Source organism: Loxodonta africana, chromosome 27 (assembly GCF_030014295.1).
Source record: "Loxodonta africana isolate mLoxAfr1 chromosome 27, mLoxAfr1.hap2, whole genome shotgun sequence".
Lineage (NCBI taxonomy): Eukaryota > Metazoa > Chordata > Mammalia > Proboscidea > Elephantidae > Loxodonta > Loxodonta africana.
Genome location: NC_087368.1, coordinates 23757194 through 23771235, shown reverse-complemented (window position 1 = coordinate 23771235; position 14042 = coordinate 23757194). Strand labels below are relative to the sequence as shown.

The 14042-nt window shown below is 38.2% G+C and overlaps 1 protein-coding gene across 34 annotated transcripts in view; it reads left to right on the top strand.

Annotated features, from left to right (window-relative positions):
• Positions 1-14042, top strand: part of THRB (thyroid hormone receptor beta) — a 414019-nt gene that overhangs the window by 16362 nt on the left and 383615 nt on the right. For 12 of the 34 annotated variants that reach the window (XM_064277369.1, XM_064277367.1, XM_064277395.1 and 9 more), the window contains one exon: positions 1-14042. This exon is cut by the window's left edge. The exons of 12 other annotated variants lie outside the window; for them this stretch is intronic. The gene's annotated coding sequence lies outside the window, so the exon portion shown is untranslated. 10 more of the 34 variants (XM_064277373.1, XM_064277372.1, XM_064277371.1 and 7 more) reach the window with 4 other exon arrangements.

Sequence of the window (14042 nt, the reverse complement as noted above, 5' to 3'; positions counted from 1 at the left end):
TCAAATGCACACTGAAGTTTGAGAAGCACTTTTGCTTGACTTCTGCTTTTCTTCTTCTAATTAAGTAAAAATATGCGGAATCCAAAAGAATAAGAGAGTTAGTGAGGTATTGGCTAACCGCCTGACACCTAGATTACTTTTTTTTTTTTTTATTTTCAGATTTGGTTATCAACCCATTAGTAGGTTGTGAGATCAAGGTTATGCAACTTTTAAGTGAAAAAAAAAAAAACTAGAAAGTAGCAGAGTTTATCATATATTTTGGAAACATTTGTTTCAAAAAAAAGTACGTGCGCGCGCGCACACACACACACACACACCCCTTTATATGATGTCCTGGATCCTGGTGTGAAATGAAATTCTGAGGGGGGTTACAGTAAAAAGAAGTTTGAAAACCACTGGCATGAAGACTTAATGTATCTCATTTTATATATTGATGGGTGTTTAAAAAAATAGAAAAGATCAAATGCATGCATTTGATGTAGGTTGACCATTTAACTCTCACCAGTGATGATGATAATATTATTTAGAAATTTTACTTATTCGGGAATCGGAATTGAAATTTCAGTTCCGATTCCTCAATAAGATGTCCAAATAGACGGTATGAATGTTAAAATCACCTTTTCTACTGCAAGGCAATAAAAATTTCAATTTTTCACTCCATTTCAGAAAACAATGCTTTATGAGAGAACATCTCAAAATCTTGAAAATGATACCTTTCAAGATAAACTCATCTTAAGTAAGAAAGAAAACACAACCAAACAAAACTCACTGTAGGATGACCAAAGGATATCCATTAACTTGAAGGGAATAAAATTTTTGAACTCAGAAGAAATCCCCCAGGTTATGGGAGAAGCAAAACCAAACTAAACCCATTGGTGGAGTTGATTCTGACTCATAGAGACCCTACAGGAGAGAGTAGAACTGCCTCATAGTGTTTGCAAAGAGCAGTTCGTGGATTTGAACTGCTGACCTTTTGGTTAGCAGTTGAGCTCTTAACCACTGTGCCACCAGGGCTCCGTGAGACATACAGGGTGTCCCAAAAGTCGTGGTGCAGTTTTAAGTTGTAATAACTGCAGACGCATAAATGCTAAAAACGTACCAAAAATTACTTGGAAGTTTGATCTTCAGCACTTTTTTAGTTTTATGATATTTTGAAAACTAATTAAAAAAAAAATTTTTTACTTCTCTGTTTCAGTTCCTCTGGTTGGAGATGGCAAACACTGAAACAATACATTAAAATTAAAAAACCGATTATTTCAAAATCATAAAATGAAAGGAGTATTAAAGAAATTTAGATCGTGAAACTTTACCGACAATGTTCTTTTGTTAAGTTTGTGGTCGCAGCAATCCCGCTGAAGTTATTAAACACCCAGTAGCAAGAAGAGAAAAGAAGTCGCTCTCCAAGCCCCAGTCTGTCTGAAGATGAGACGCTGAGAAACCTCGAGAGTCAGATTTCACCACGTGTGGGAAAGAACTGGTCTGGGGGAGTGAAGCCGAGGTGCTTTGTCAAGGAGGGCGCTAATGCCAGGATGAGACATGGTTACGGGGAAGTGCTTTCAATCTTGCTGGCAGGGTCTGTGCCAGACAATGAGTTGTCTTTGAAAGTGCCCTTGCCCTGCTAGCAAGCGAGCAGCAGCGGGGTGAACTTGAGAGCTTATACCGAGCTTCCAGAGTGTTCTTTCAGGCCCCTTCTTCTGGACATCCCCTTCATAGTCATGGTTTCTGATTTTGAGATGACCGTTTACTAGAGCATTTCCTTAGATAGTCACAAGTGAGTTATTTAAAACAGCATCTTATTAAACATGATTTAAAAATATGCTTTTAAGGAACTCTAAGCATTTTTTCCCCTCTAGAATTAATGTATTAATTATATGGAATATTTACTTTGTTAAAAAAAAATGTTGGTATCCTCATTTCTAAAGTAAGTTGTGTTTTGGGGGAAATTAAAAAAAAAAAAAAACTACATGCTATAAAAGATAGAACTAGCATTCCCTCTCAGGTGTCACTGTTATAGTATGTAGGTTTGTTCTTTTTTGTATTTGCCTTTAACGATCCTGGAGCCCTGGTTGTGCAGTGGTTAAGAGTTAGGCTGCTAACTGAAAGGTCGGCAGTTCGAATCCACCAGCAGCTCCTTGGAAACCTTATGGGGCAGTTCTGCTCTGTCCAGTAGGGTCACTACGAGTTGGAATCGACTTGATGGCAACGGGTTTGGCTTTTTGGTTTTTAACTAGCCAGTTTCTATGTTTCAGAGCTAATCAGTAATGGTGCCATCTTTTTCCTAGTGTTCATCCCTTTGAGAATCTCTATAAATTTGAATTAAATTTTATATAATGTAATTTTAACATATTGAGTGTATACAACTTGAATATATATTGAATATGCATTAACATGGATAATTTGAAAATAAACATGAGAAGGGATATTGAAGAGGTGGTACCTATTATAAAAGGCAGCACTTATAACACATTTTGCATTTATTTATGTCTAAATGGAGTATGTTACAGTTCCTCAATATTATGACTTGACCATTTTTCAGTGTTTTCAAAAATCGTGTTTTTATTTTACCAGTTCTCACAATATCAACTTGTAGTTATTCATATTTGTCATCATGTATTTGTATCATGTTTTCCTTGTTTGAAAGAAAAAATCCCGAACTTTCTGTTTCAGGCTCTCACTTCGTGTTACACAATGGTTACAGTTGTGTGCATTAGCACCGTTGCCCTCAAGGCTAATGATAACATAACGAATGTTGAGGCCTGTGCCAAGTAGAACATTTTGTTTTCAGACCATTAGCTATAGAAAACCACACGTTAGTGGTTTCCCTTTGTGATTTATCATAAATGTTATGTTCTTTCAATTAAAAAGTGTAGTTCATTGTGTTCAGTCATTCTTCTATCTGCAGTATATTGGAGAGATTTCATAGATATAATGTTCAAATTAGGAAGAAAAGCAAATGTTTCAACATTCACCAGTCTTATTCAAGTCTACATGGGTGAATCAGCTGTGCCCATCTTTAAATATTTGAGGCCTGAACTTCTTCCTATAACTCCAATTCTACAGTTGCCCATACATAGTATGCATGGACCTCACCAGCCTTATGATCCATCAAGTGACTGAGAGATTTTTTAAAGGAAGTATCAAAGACAGAATTCTGGCTGGAAGGGTTGAGCATGTTTGTTATTGTAACATTTTTCTTCTTCCTCCATAAAAAGCCTGAACCAAAAGAGTAGCCATTAATTCTACAAATTCTGGTAGATCTATTACAAAACTTATAATGTCAAATCATTTTGTGCCAGCCCTGTTGGGTTTTTGGAGCTTGAGGGTTGATGTGTTTGAGAAGTATTGTATTGTAAGCAGCTCATAATTCCTTGTTGTTGTTGTTAGGTGCCGTTGAGTCAGTTCCAACTCAAAAACCCTGTGTACAACAGAACGAAACACTGCCCGGTCCTGCGCCATCCTCAAAATCATTGCTGTTTGAGCCCATTGTTGCAGCCACTGTGTCAATCCATCTCATCGAGGGTCTTCCTCTTCTTTGCTGACCCTCTCCCGTGAGTGTTTGCAGCTGTTTCTTCTCATTTTGAGTTGTGCCACATCAGGAAATGAAGGTCCTGAAAGCTTGACTTCCTCTACGTCATTAAAGTCAACTCCATTTTGAGGAGACAGCTCTTCTCCAGTTGTCTTTTGAATGCCTTCCAACCGGAGGGCCTCATCTTCTGGCACTATATCAGATAGTGTTCTGCTGCTATTCATAAGGTTTCCATTAGTCACTTTTTTCAGAAGTAGACCGCCAGGTCCTTCTTCTTAGTCTATCTTAGTCTGGAAGCTCTGCTGAAACCTGTCCACCAAGGGTGACCCTGCTTGTGTTTGAAATACTGGTGGCATAGATTCCAGTATCACAGCAACACGCAAGCCACCACAATACGACAACTGACAGACATGTGATAATTGCTTACATTACATTAGGTGACTATATGGTCCTCAGGAATTACAGACTTGAAGAAAGAAACCTTTTGTATTGTTAGTTTTGGCATTTGTTTCAGGGAGAGATGAATCACGTTCTGCTACAAGTCCAGGGCTTGACTTTGCCAAGACTGGCGGAGACAGCAGAAGGAGACAATTGCCTTTGTGTTCAAGCCCCTTGAACTGCTGACTTTCCTTTTTAGGGACTGGTAGTCTCCAGGACAAAATGAGTGCGTTCAGATATTTCTGCATAAGTTGGGGGACTTTTGTGAAAGGGACAATGTGCTACAACCCTGCAGATGTTTTGAAATGCTGCCATTTAGCTATCTGGGGTAATTTGACCATCAGTAATTGAAAATTTTAGTATTCTCTGAAATGAAGGGTGAGTGAACAGAGTCTCAAAAAGCCACTGAACTTCTTTATTTGTCCTACCATGTGTAGGCACAGTAGGTTTATATAATGTAATGGGCAAAGCATGAGCCTTGATGGACAGACTGGAATATAAATGTTGGTGTCGCCATTAACTAGCTGGTATGACCTTGGAAAAGTTCTCTGAGTTTCAATTTCCAATTCTGTAAAAAATGATAGTAATTTTGCCTACCATGTAGGACCAAGGTGAAGAGTAGAAATAACTAGAAAAGAAGTGATTAGTATAAAATTAAAGAACTGGTCTTAGTAGAGCTATGCCTTGAGTCTGAAGATTCTGAGGGTCTTCCTGGTTTCCAGGTCGTTTTTTTCCTGGCTGGGGGAGGGGGAGGAGGAGAAAGGGAAGAGCAAAGTGAAACTTACTAAGAATATCTACATGGTAGAATATCCATAGCTTCTCTGATCATAAGGTTTTTTTGCTGGTTTTACAATTTGGCCCAGGGCTAAGGTGGTAAGAATTTTACTGTCATCTGCTGAAGTGTTGTGGCAATTTTTGGGTCCCGTTCAGACAGGACAGAAGTCCAAGGGATGAGGAGAATTCTGGAAACCAGGCAGTATTAAGGACTATTGAGGAATGAGAAGCATATGGTGTAGAACACAACTTCAGAGATGGAGTAGCTGCCTTCAGTCCCTTGAGAGATTAGCATGTTGAAGAGTCCTGGTTAAGAGCATGTACATTGGAGCCAGATAAACCTGGATTTGATTCATAGTTCTACCACCCTTTTATATATTTAAAAAACACTTCTGCAGGGCTTACTAAGTACCAGGCACTATTTGAAATACCTTGCACCTACTAACTTATTTAATTCTCATAACAAACTTATAAAGTAGGTTCAGAGAGGTTGTGAATAGCATCTACACTTTGAGGAGGCGCTAACAGACTAATTGATATTCTGAGGACTAACATTCTGATTTTAAAATCCTGTGACCATGTAAAACATTGATCTCAGTTACTTGAAGTCAAACTCTTCATCAGATTGTTGTCTCGTATCCGCTTTGCTTACTTGAAGCTTTAAGCAGATTCGAAAAGAGCCTGCCTGTCACAGTTATTAAAAAAAAAAAAAAAAAAACACCCGTAGTCATTGGTTCGATTCCAACTCATAGCGACCCTGTAGGACAGAGTAGAACTACCCTGTAGGGTTTCCAAGGAGTGGCTGGTGAATTTGAACTGCTCACCTTTTGATTAGCAGCCATTGCTCTTAACCACTGCGCCACCAGAGTTAAGGCGGATATAAAAATGAATCATCCAAACTGTTTTACATTCTTTATGCATGCCTCACCCTTCACCAGCACAGACACCTGTTCACAGTTGGTGGCTCTTCAACACTCCTCTAAATAAGTTAATAAAATGTATTCTTATATCCAGGAGATATTTCTTGTCTGATTTTCTTACAACTTCGGTTTTGCTTGGTAACAATGTGTTTTGACTTTTGCGTGTATCTGACACCATCATATTTTAAAGCAACAGTGATCATTTTCAGAGCTATTTCGTTAGGCTCCTAAGAAGTAGGCTGAATGCTTGTCCTGGTTTACATATTTATAATAAGGGAAACAAGACAACAGATGGAAAACACTTGCCTAGGGTCTACCGGTTTGTTAGGGAGTTGATGGCGCCAACATATTGATCTACCAAGTAAAAGGTAAAGTTGAGAAAATCTCCCAGAAAGTAGAGGAAAAAAATGGAGGTGGTAAATAGGAGAAAAAAGACAAGATAATTAAAGGGTAAATTCACATGGTTCAACATCTTAATACGAAAACAATTGGAAATAGAGAACAGAAAAAAAAATGGGAGAATGGAGCTCATTAACAAAATAATTCAGAAGGATATACCTGTGTGGTCGACGTAAAGGAAAAATGAGCTAATTCCTCATTTTCCATAGTGGAGTATATAAAAAAATATACTGCCTAAAATGGAAATGCAACATAAAACAATCATGTTTTTATGCACATGGACATAAATTCATTTTCCTCACAACTAAATAAAAGAACTTAAAGTGATTGTCTCTAGGGAGGAGGAAATGGGTAGGAGGGGGATAGGAGAGGGCAGTTTTTCGTAACAAATCTTATAAAACTCTTTGACAGTTTAAATTTTGCGTGTGTATAAATTTGATTAAAGTTAAAAAAAAGTTAAAAGCAAGTTTATTTTTAAAAGTCTAATGAAACAGCACACAAGATATAGATGAGGGAAAAAAAAATACAGAACTCAAAAACAGTACTGAGGAAATCATCTAGGATGCGAAGGTTCAGATTAAAGGAAAGCTTTAAGTTCTGTGCAGGATAAATAAAAACAAACCCATACGTAAATTCACTATGTTGAGGATGTGGAAATGTAAAGGAAAAAGTCTCCAACACTGTCTGAGAGGGGTGAGGATGGAGATAGGCCCAAATCTGGAAAGAAATCATAATTAAAGAGCTAGGTTATTTCTCATTAACAACGGCAGATGCTAGATCCCAATGGAATGCGATTTTCAAAATGCTGAGCAAAAGTTTCAACCTATAATTCTTATCTGGCTCAAGTATAATTCAGACCTGAGGGTGAAATAAAAACCTGTTCAGATTGATAAGACTGAGCTAAGTTCACAGACCCTTGCTGAAAGAACTACTAAATGATATACTCGAATGGGAAGAGAATTGAACAGAGAAAGGTGTGAGATGCAGGAAACAAGAGTGAGTAAAGAAACTCGCAAACCTAAAGGTATATCTAAATAAGCAGCATTGGTAATACAACAGCAATAATAGTAACTATTTTGAAGGGTGTTTGTTAAAAATAATGGAGAACTAAACTACTATACCGTAATAGCATGGAGGGGAGGGAGATGGAAGTCATTTCTTGCACAGTCTTTGTATTACTTTAGAGAAGGAGCGATAAAATGGTTTTCTTTAGAATTTGATTGATATACAAATTTACAGTAACCTCTACAGAAATAGAATGTTTGACTTCCAAGACAGTGAAGGGAAATAAAGAAAATTCAATTAATCGATTTAATAAGATGACAGCAAAGAAGAAAAAATATGACAAATACAAAAAAAAAGAATGGAAGTAAATCCAAATATATATTTCATCACAATAAAGGTAAATGAACAAAACTCTTCAGTTAGAAGACAAAGAAATTTCCATATTGCATAAAAATATGAAATCCAGTTACATACTGTTTACAAGAGTCATACCTAAAACATAGTGACTCAAAAAATTAAAGTATTGGCATGGGAATAAATATGTCAGGTAAACACTAATTAGAATAAAACCAAAGCAGCAATAGTAGATTAGACAAAATATGATATTTAGGCAATATTAATATCACTATTGATTATTTATGCAGAAACTTAATGACCTAGATTTATCTTTATCTATGCATTTTTTTTTTTTTTTTTATGCATTCAGGTTGAAATGCACCATACATCTACTCTTCACTTATTGGCTGTCTTGTTATCTGATATTTTGCATGATGACAATAAAAAAAATATTATCTATTTTGCACATTAACCACGTACATCTGGCAGTAATGAATGCTGAGGTGCGAGGCAAGAGTAATGCTGGCTGTAATAGTTAAGGTTATGTGTCACTTGGCTGGACAGTGATTCTCAGTGGTTTGGCAGTTATGTAATGATGTAGTCATCCTCCATTTTGTGATCTGATATGATTATTTTCCATTTTGACATAATGCTGGTTTTCACACAGTGATCTGGTCTTTGGAACCTAGCCATGTCAGTAAGTGAGGAGTGAATGTTTTGAGGTGTCAGTAACTCTTTCATGAAGAATAGCGTTTAACAGATTACTGCATCAGTATTCTAAGTGACCTAAATGAGTAATTTTGCACTCATAGATGTTAATTAATTCCTTACAGAATAGTTGGCCATGCTTGTTGACCGAGAGCTTCCAAGTCTGTCTTCCTAATTCCTGGGAAGTAGTTTGTCCACCATGAGACTTTAGGTCCAAACCCAGTAGACTCGTGAAGCAATTGTCTAATCACAATGAAAATTCCCCAAGAAACATTTTATATTTTTAAACTTGCTTCATGTGGAAGTAACATAATTACCTGTACCTTTAAAAATACATATATCAGCAGAGTCTTTAAAAGATGATTATCATATTTAGAAAGGAGATGGTGTGTAGAGAGACCTTCTCTTCTTCCCACCCCCTAACTTTTTTTCTAGGAACAAAGCTATGTAGAAATCTTAATCCATTAACATTCTGTTAAGGTTTTGGATACTTCTTTCCTTCTTAACTGGCCCTCACTGCAGGAAACAGTACCATGTTCTTACTAATCAGGCCAAACCAATCTCTTTTCTTGTCAATAGCAGGATCCAAATAGATACTGTAGGATGGGCTCCCCTCTGGCTAGGAGAGAAGCCAAGTTGTGTAACCCTACAGCAGTGACTGGCACGAGGTTACATGGCGTGGGTGGAAAATCATTCTTATTCATACAGAGAAGCAGATCAGCTTTTGGGGACTAGTCCATGCAGTTGGGTGCCTTGCCCAGAAGGGGTGGGGCTGGTAGCCTGAGAAACTGGGTATTTTTCCCAGGCTTCTGGGTCACTGCTGTTGTCTTTCAATGCTGTTTAAAAAGCACCTCGAGGAAACTTCTCATTGGCAGTGGAAGAGCTCACTAGTTCCAGGGGAAGAATCTGGGTGGGAGCAAAGGGAGAATTTTCTCCCCCCTTTGCAGGGCTCATGGAAAGTGGGATTTAGTGCATCCATTTGTTTAAGACATGTTCTCTTTGGATTTTGAGGCTTCAAAATCTTGCTTTCCTTAGCACTTGTTACCATAAACCAGTTTTAATCACATAGGTATTTACCTATTATTTAATAGTTTGGACCAGGGTTTAGACCTTGGCAATGCGGCAAGTGATAGTTCCAACTTAATTCAAAGAACTTCAAGTCTGTGGATTTTCTTAAGAAAATCATCTTCTCAGAATTTCAGAATTATGACTATCAATTGTGTGATTTTTTAAAAAAATTGATTTGTTTAGGTAAAATAAAATATTAACTAAAAGTATGATGTATGCCAAATTGTATAGTTTATTTGTAAGCCCATATTTACATTGGACCCCCCACCCATTTCAAGTGACTTTTTCATTCTATTCTTTTTAACTATTAAAGTAATAACACCCTTATTAGTTAAAAAAAGAAGGAAAAAAAGCCAACAATACTGAAAAGAAAAGGACCTCACCCCAGTGTCACTCTTGTGGCACCACTTCCTGTTTCTGGACTAGCTTGAAAAAAAGAAAGTTTTCCACAACATGTGGTCATAACATCTGGAACTCTAGAATGTCAGAGAGGGAAGAGACATAGAGATAATTTTTCCAAAACTTCTCAATTCTAAGGAGCAATATTTTGCCCAAAAGAGGAAAGATAACTTTGCTGAGGTTATCATTTAAATATGCCCAGGTCTTGGCCTTGAACCCAAGTCCTCACCATCTAGTACCCTTTCCAGGATATCACACTGCTACTAAGTTTTATGTTCTTAATACCTTTCATTGTTATTCTGGAGCCCTAGTAACATAGTGGTTAAGAGCTCGGCCGCTGACTCAAAGGTTAGCAGTTCAAATCTGCCATCTTCTCCTTGGAAACCCTTTGGGGCAGTTCTGGTCTGTCCTATAGGGTCACTATGGGTTGGAACCAACTTGATGGCAAAGGGTATTGTTATTCTGATCACAAAAGTAATAAATGTTCATTATAGAAATTCAACAATTATCTCACCATCCACCATTAAAAGGTTGATGTATGTCATGGATTGAATTGTGTCCCCACAAAATGTGTGTCAGCTTGGCTAGGCCATGATTCCCAGTATTGTGTGATTGTCCACCATTTCATCATCTGATGTGATTTTCCAATGTGTTGTGAATCCTACCTCAATGATGTTAATGAGATGGGATTAGCGGCAGTTATGTTAATAAGGCAGGACTCAATCTACAAGATTAGGTTGTGTCTTAAAAGAGAGAAGGAAGCAGAGAGACAGGGCGACCTGATACCACCAAGAAAGCAGAGCCAGGAGTATGCGTCCTTTGGACCCGGGGTCCTTGTGCTGAAAAGTTCCTAGATCAGAGGAAGATTGATGACAATGACCTTTCCCCAAAGCCGACACAGAGAGAAAGTCTTCCCCTGGAGCTGGCACCCTGAATTTGGACTTCTAGCCTCCTAGACGATGAGAGGATAAATTTCTCTTAGTTAAAGCCATCCACTTATGGTGTTTCTGTTAAAGCAGCCCTGGATAGCTAAGACAATGTATTTTCTTCTGGCATTTTTCTGTGCTCATAATTGTGCAAAAGTGGGATTAGATTTCACATAGTTTTGTGGACTGCTTGTTTCACTTCACATGTGATGACTATCATTCCATGTCATTAAACATTATTCCTTAAAATTATTTTTAATTTTTGCATGCCAGTCTGTGCTACAGAGGTCCCATAATTTATCTAATAGGTCCCAGTTAGGAAGGCACCAGTTTTTCATCAACACTAAGGATGGTCTTGTAAACATAGCTGAACATAAATTCTTGCATATTTTGCTTGGTGGCTGAAAACTCCTGAGTATAGATGTTCTGTAACTTAGGAAATTCTTGGGAGGTCAGGGAATCTTTAAACCCCAGAAGTTATTTAATTTCACTAAATTAGACCTCCCATAGTTAAAGTAAATAAAATCACACCACTTTAGGGAACGAATCTGTTTAGCTCTAACTCGATCAAAGATGCCTTAACCATTAAGTTAAGTAGCCATATACGTATTTTATTAGCCAGCTGAAAAAAAGTGTTAGAAAAATCTACCTTATTAGTTGGCAGGTAAAGCTTCTGTCTTCACGGTATATTTTATAATGCTAATAAAACAAGTAATAAGAATAGTAATAACTACTACTTATTGAGAGTATAGAGTGTGCCAGACATGTGCAAGTTTTTAAAAGAATATTTCACTTAATCCTCACAACAGCTCAGTGAGATAGGCTCTGGTATGATCTTTATAGAGAAAAGAACAGTAGCTTAGAGAGGTTAAGCAATTTGCCTGATGTGGCACAGCAAATGATGGCAGAATCCAGACTTGAACCTAAGCCTACCTCACTCCAAAATCCAAGACTGGTGCCAATCTCTCCAAAGTGATTCTGTTGACTTTTTTTTTTTTTTCTCTTGATGATTTAGCAGTGGTTTGTAACCTTTTGAGACCCATGTGAGAACCTGTACCTTTGCCTTAAAGTACATAGAATCGTACTCTTTCTAGGCGTATTGGGAGCAAAGAAAGTGGGACAGCAGATAAGATGTTAGGCACTGTCTGATCTATGTGGTTTGAAATGACTTCTGAGAATTCAGTGGGTGAAGTTTATTACTGTGTCCCCAAAATGCAAATAAATACATTGTCACTTAAAAATATTTCCATGATCAGTACTTACATAAAAACCGTTGTTATCATCGAATCGGTTCCTGCGAGTATTTTTTTTCCTGGTAGAGTATTTACAATATGTAATATATTTGAGAATGAAAGGCCATGCTGATGAACATCTGGTGATCTATCTGAAAACCATCTTTCCTGTTATGTTACTATTGGTTTGGAGTTTGGTCTTTGTCTGTGAACAGCACCTAATTCCCCCAAGGCTTCAATCACTCCTCAGTACATTGGGTTGGGTGTTCTTTCAGGCTACTGACACACCATTTTCTACACTTCGGGGGAAGGAGCGGGTGCCTGACTCCGTCACTTTTACCATTTGTAAAAGGTTTGGTGGAAGAAATTGAAACTAACAGCTAAATTATTAGCAGCCAATATATTAACGAGTAGCCTACTGAGTGACTTGAAATGGTTGATAATGTTTAACTCACTGAGAGGCAGTAATGCCATTGGGGCGAAGAAAGGCTCCCCCCTCCACCAGCTTTTTTAAAAAATACCCAGTCAATTATTCTGAACATATACTACAGACCATAATTTTCACGTTCCGTAGGAGTTTCAGAAATGACTTCGTATGGTCTTTGAGTTAAAAAAAAAAACTATTCCATAGTCTTACTTGCTCCAGGACTATCCAGCGCAACCAGGTCTGTAAGTTAGGGGCCTGCTAAATCTTTCCGAAAAGAGCTTGAAAGCAATCAGAGTTGGTGGCTTCATCTACTCTGTCTTTTAGGAACTAAAAATGGTGTTGAAATGATTTATCTAGCAGGCATTATCAGCTCATACTGTAGTTTACCCTCAAAGGGTTTTTCTCTACCTTAACCTTGCTACATTTCTTTGTAGTTAGTTTCCATCAAGTTGGCTCTGACTCATGGCAACCCCATATACAACAGAACAAAATGTTCCCCGGTCCTACGCCATCTTCACAATTGCTGATATGCTCCAGTCTGTTGTGACCACTGTGTATTTTGAGTGTCTTCCAACCCTGGGGGCTCATGTTCGAGCACTATCTTGGACAATATTCTGTTGTGATCCGTAGGGTTTTCATTGGCCGATTTTCAGTAGATCAGCAGGCCTTTCTTCCTACTCTATCTTAGTCTGGGAGCTCCACCTGTCCATTTTGGGTGACCCTGCTGCATTTGAAAGACTGGTGGCATAGCTTGAAGCATCCTAGCAACATGCAAGCCACCACAGTACAGCAAACTGACAGGCGGATTGTGGATATTCCTTTAGAACCTCACCATTCAGAGTGTGGGCTCACCATCGGGGCCGTGGGCATCCCTTGGGAGCTGGTTAGAAATGCAAATTCTCAGGCTCCTCCCCGGACCTACTGCATCAGAATCTGTATTTTAACAAGACCCTTGGTTAATTCATTAATGTTTGAGGACACGGAAGCAATTACTGATTGTCACTATTGTGACCCTGAAGGAGCTCTGGTGGTGCAGTGGCTAAAGCACTCAATTACTAACTGAAAGGTGAGTGGTTCAAATCCACCAGCCAGCAGTTCCACAGAAGAAAAATGTGGCAGTCTGCTTCTGTAAAGATTTACAGCCTTGGAAGCCCTGTGGGGCAGTCCTACTCTGTCCTACAGGGTCCCTATGAGTAGGAATTGACTCGAAGGCGGCAGGTTGGGTTTGGTTTATTGTGACCCTGGGTGATTCATGTAGCTTTCAAGTGTGTGTGATCTTTCTGTAAAGGTGAAAGTCCGCATTTGAAAATCTGACCTGGCCATTTCAGAGAAGGATTGAACTAGAAAGTGTCTTAAAAAAAAAAAAATTGAGAGTTCTTTTTTTTCGCTGGGTAACCTGTTACTTAACTGACATATTGATGTTAAAATAGCCCTGGTTTTGTAAAAATAAGTAAATAAATAAGATGAAAGAACTACTAGAAAACACTGGTACAGATACCAAAGATAAACCATTTGTATAGATGTTCTTTTAAACCCATGGCTCCTTTCTTTAGGTCATTAGCGTGTTGCCTTTAACAAGTATATCAAAAAAGTCCAAATTTTCAGTCAGCTCATGAAGATTATTAAAAAGGGGGGAATTTGTGCTCTGTTTTCTTATTTAGGAAGACGGGTTACAATCTTAGGAAGTAGGTTTCCAGACTGGAGTCAGACTAGAAGGCTTATTTGTCATTTACTCATTTTCAGCACCTTGACTGCTAACTGAAAGGTCGGGGGTTCGAAACCAGCTCGGCAGGAGAAAGATGTGGCAGTCTACTTCCGTAGAGATTTACAGCCTTGCAAACCCAATGGGATCACTATGAGTTGGAATCGACTCGATGGCAGTAG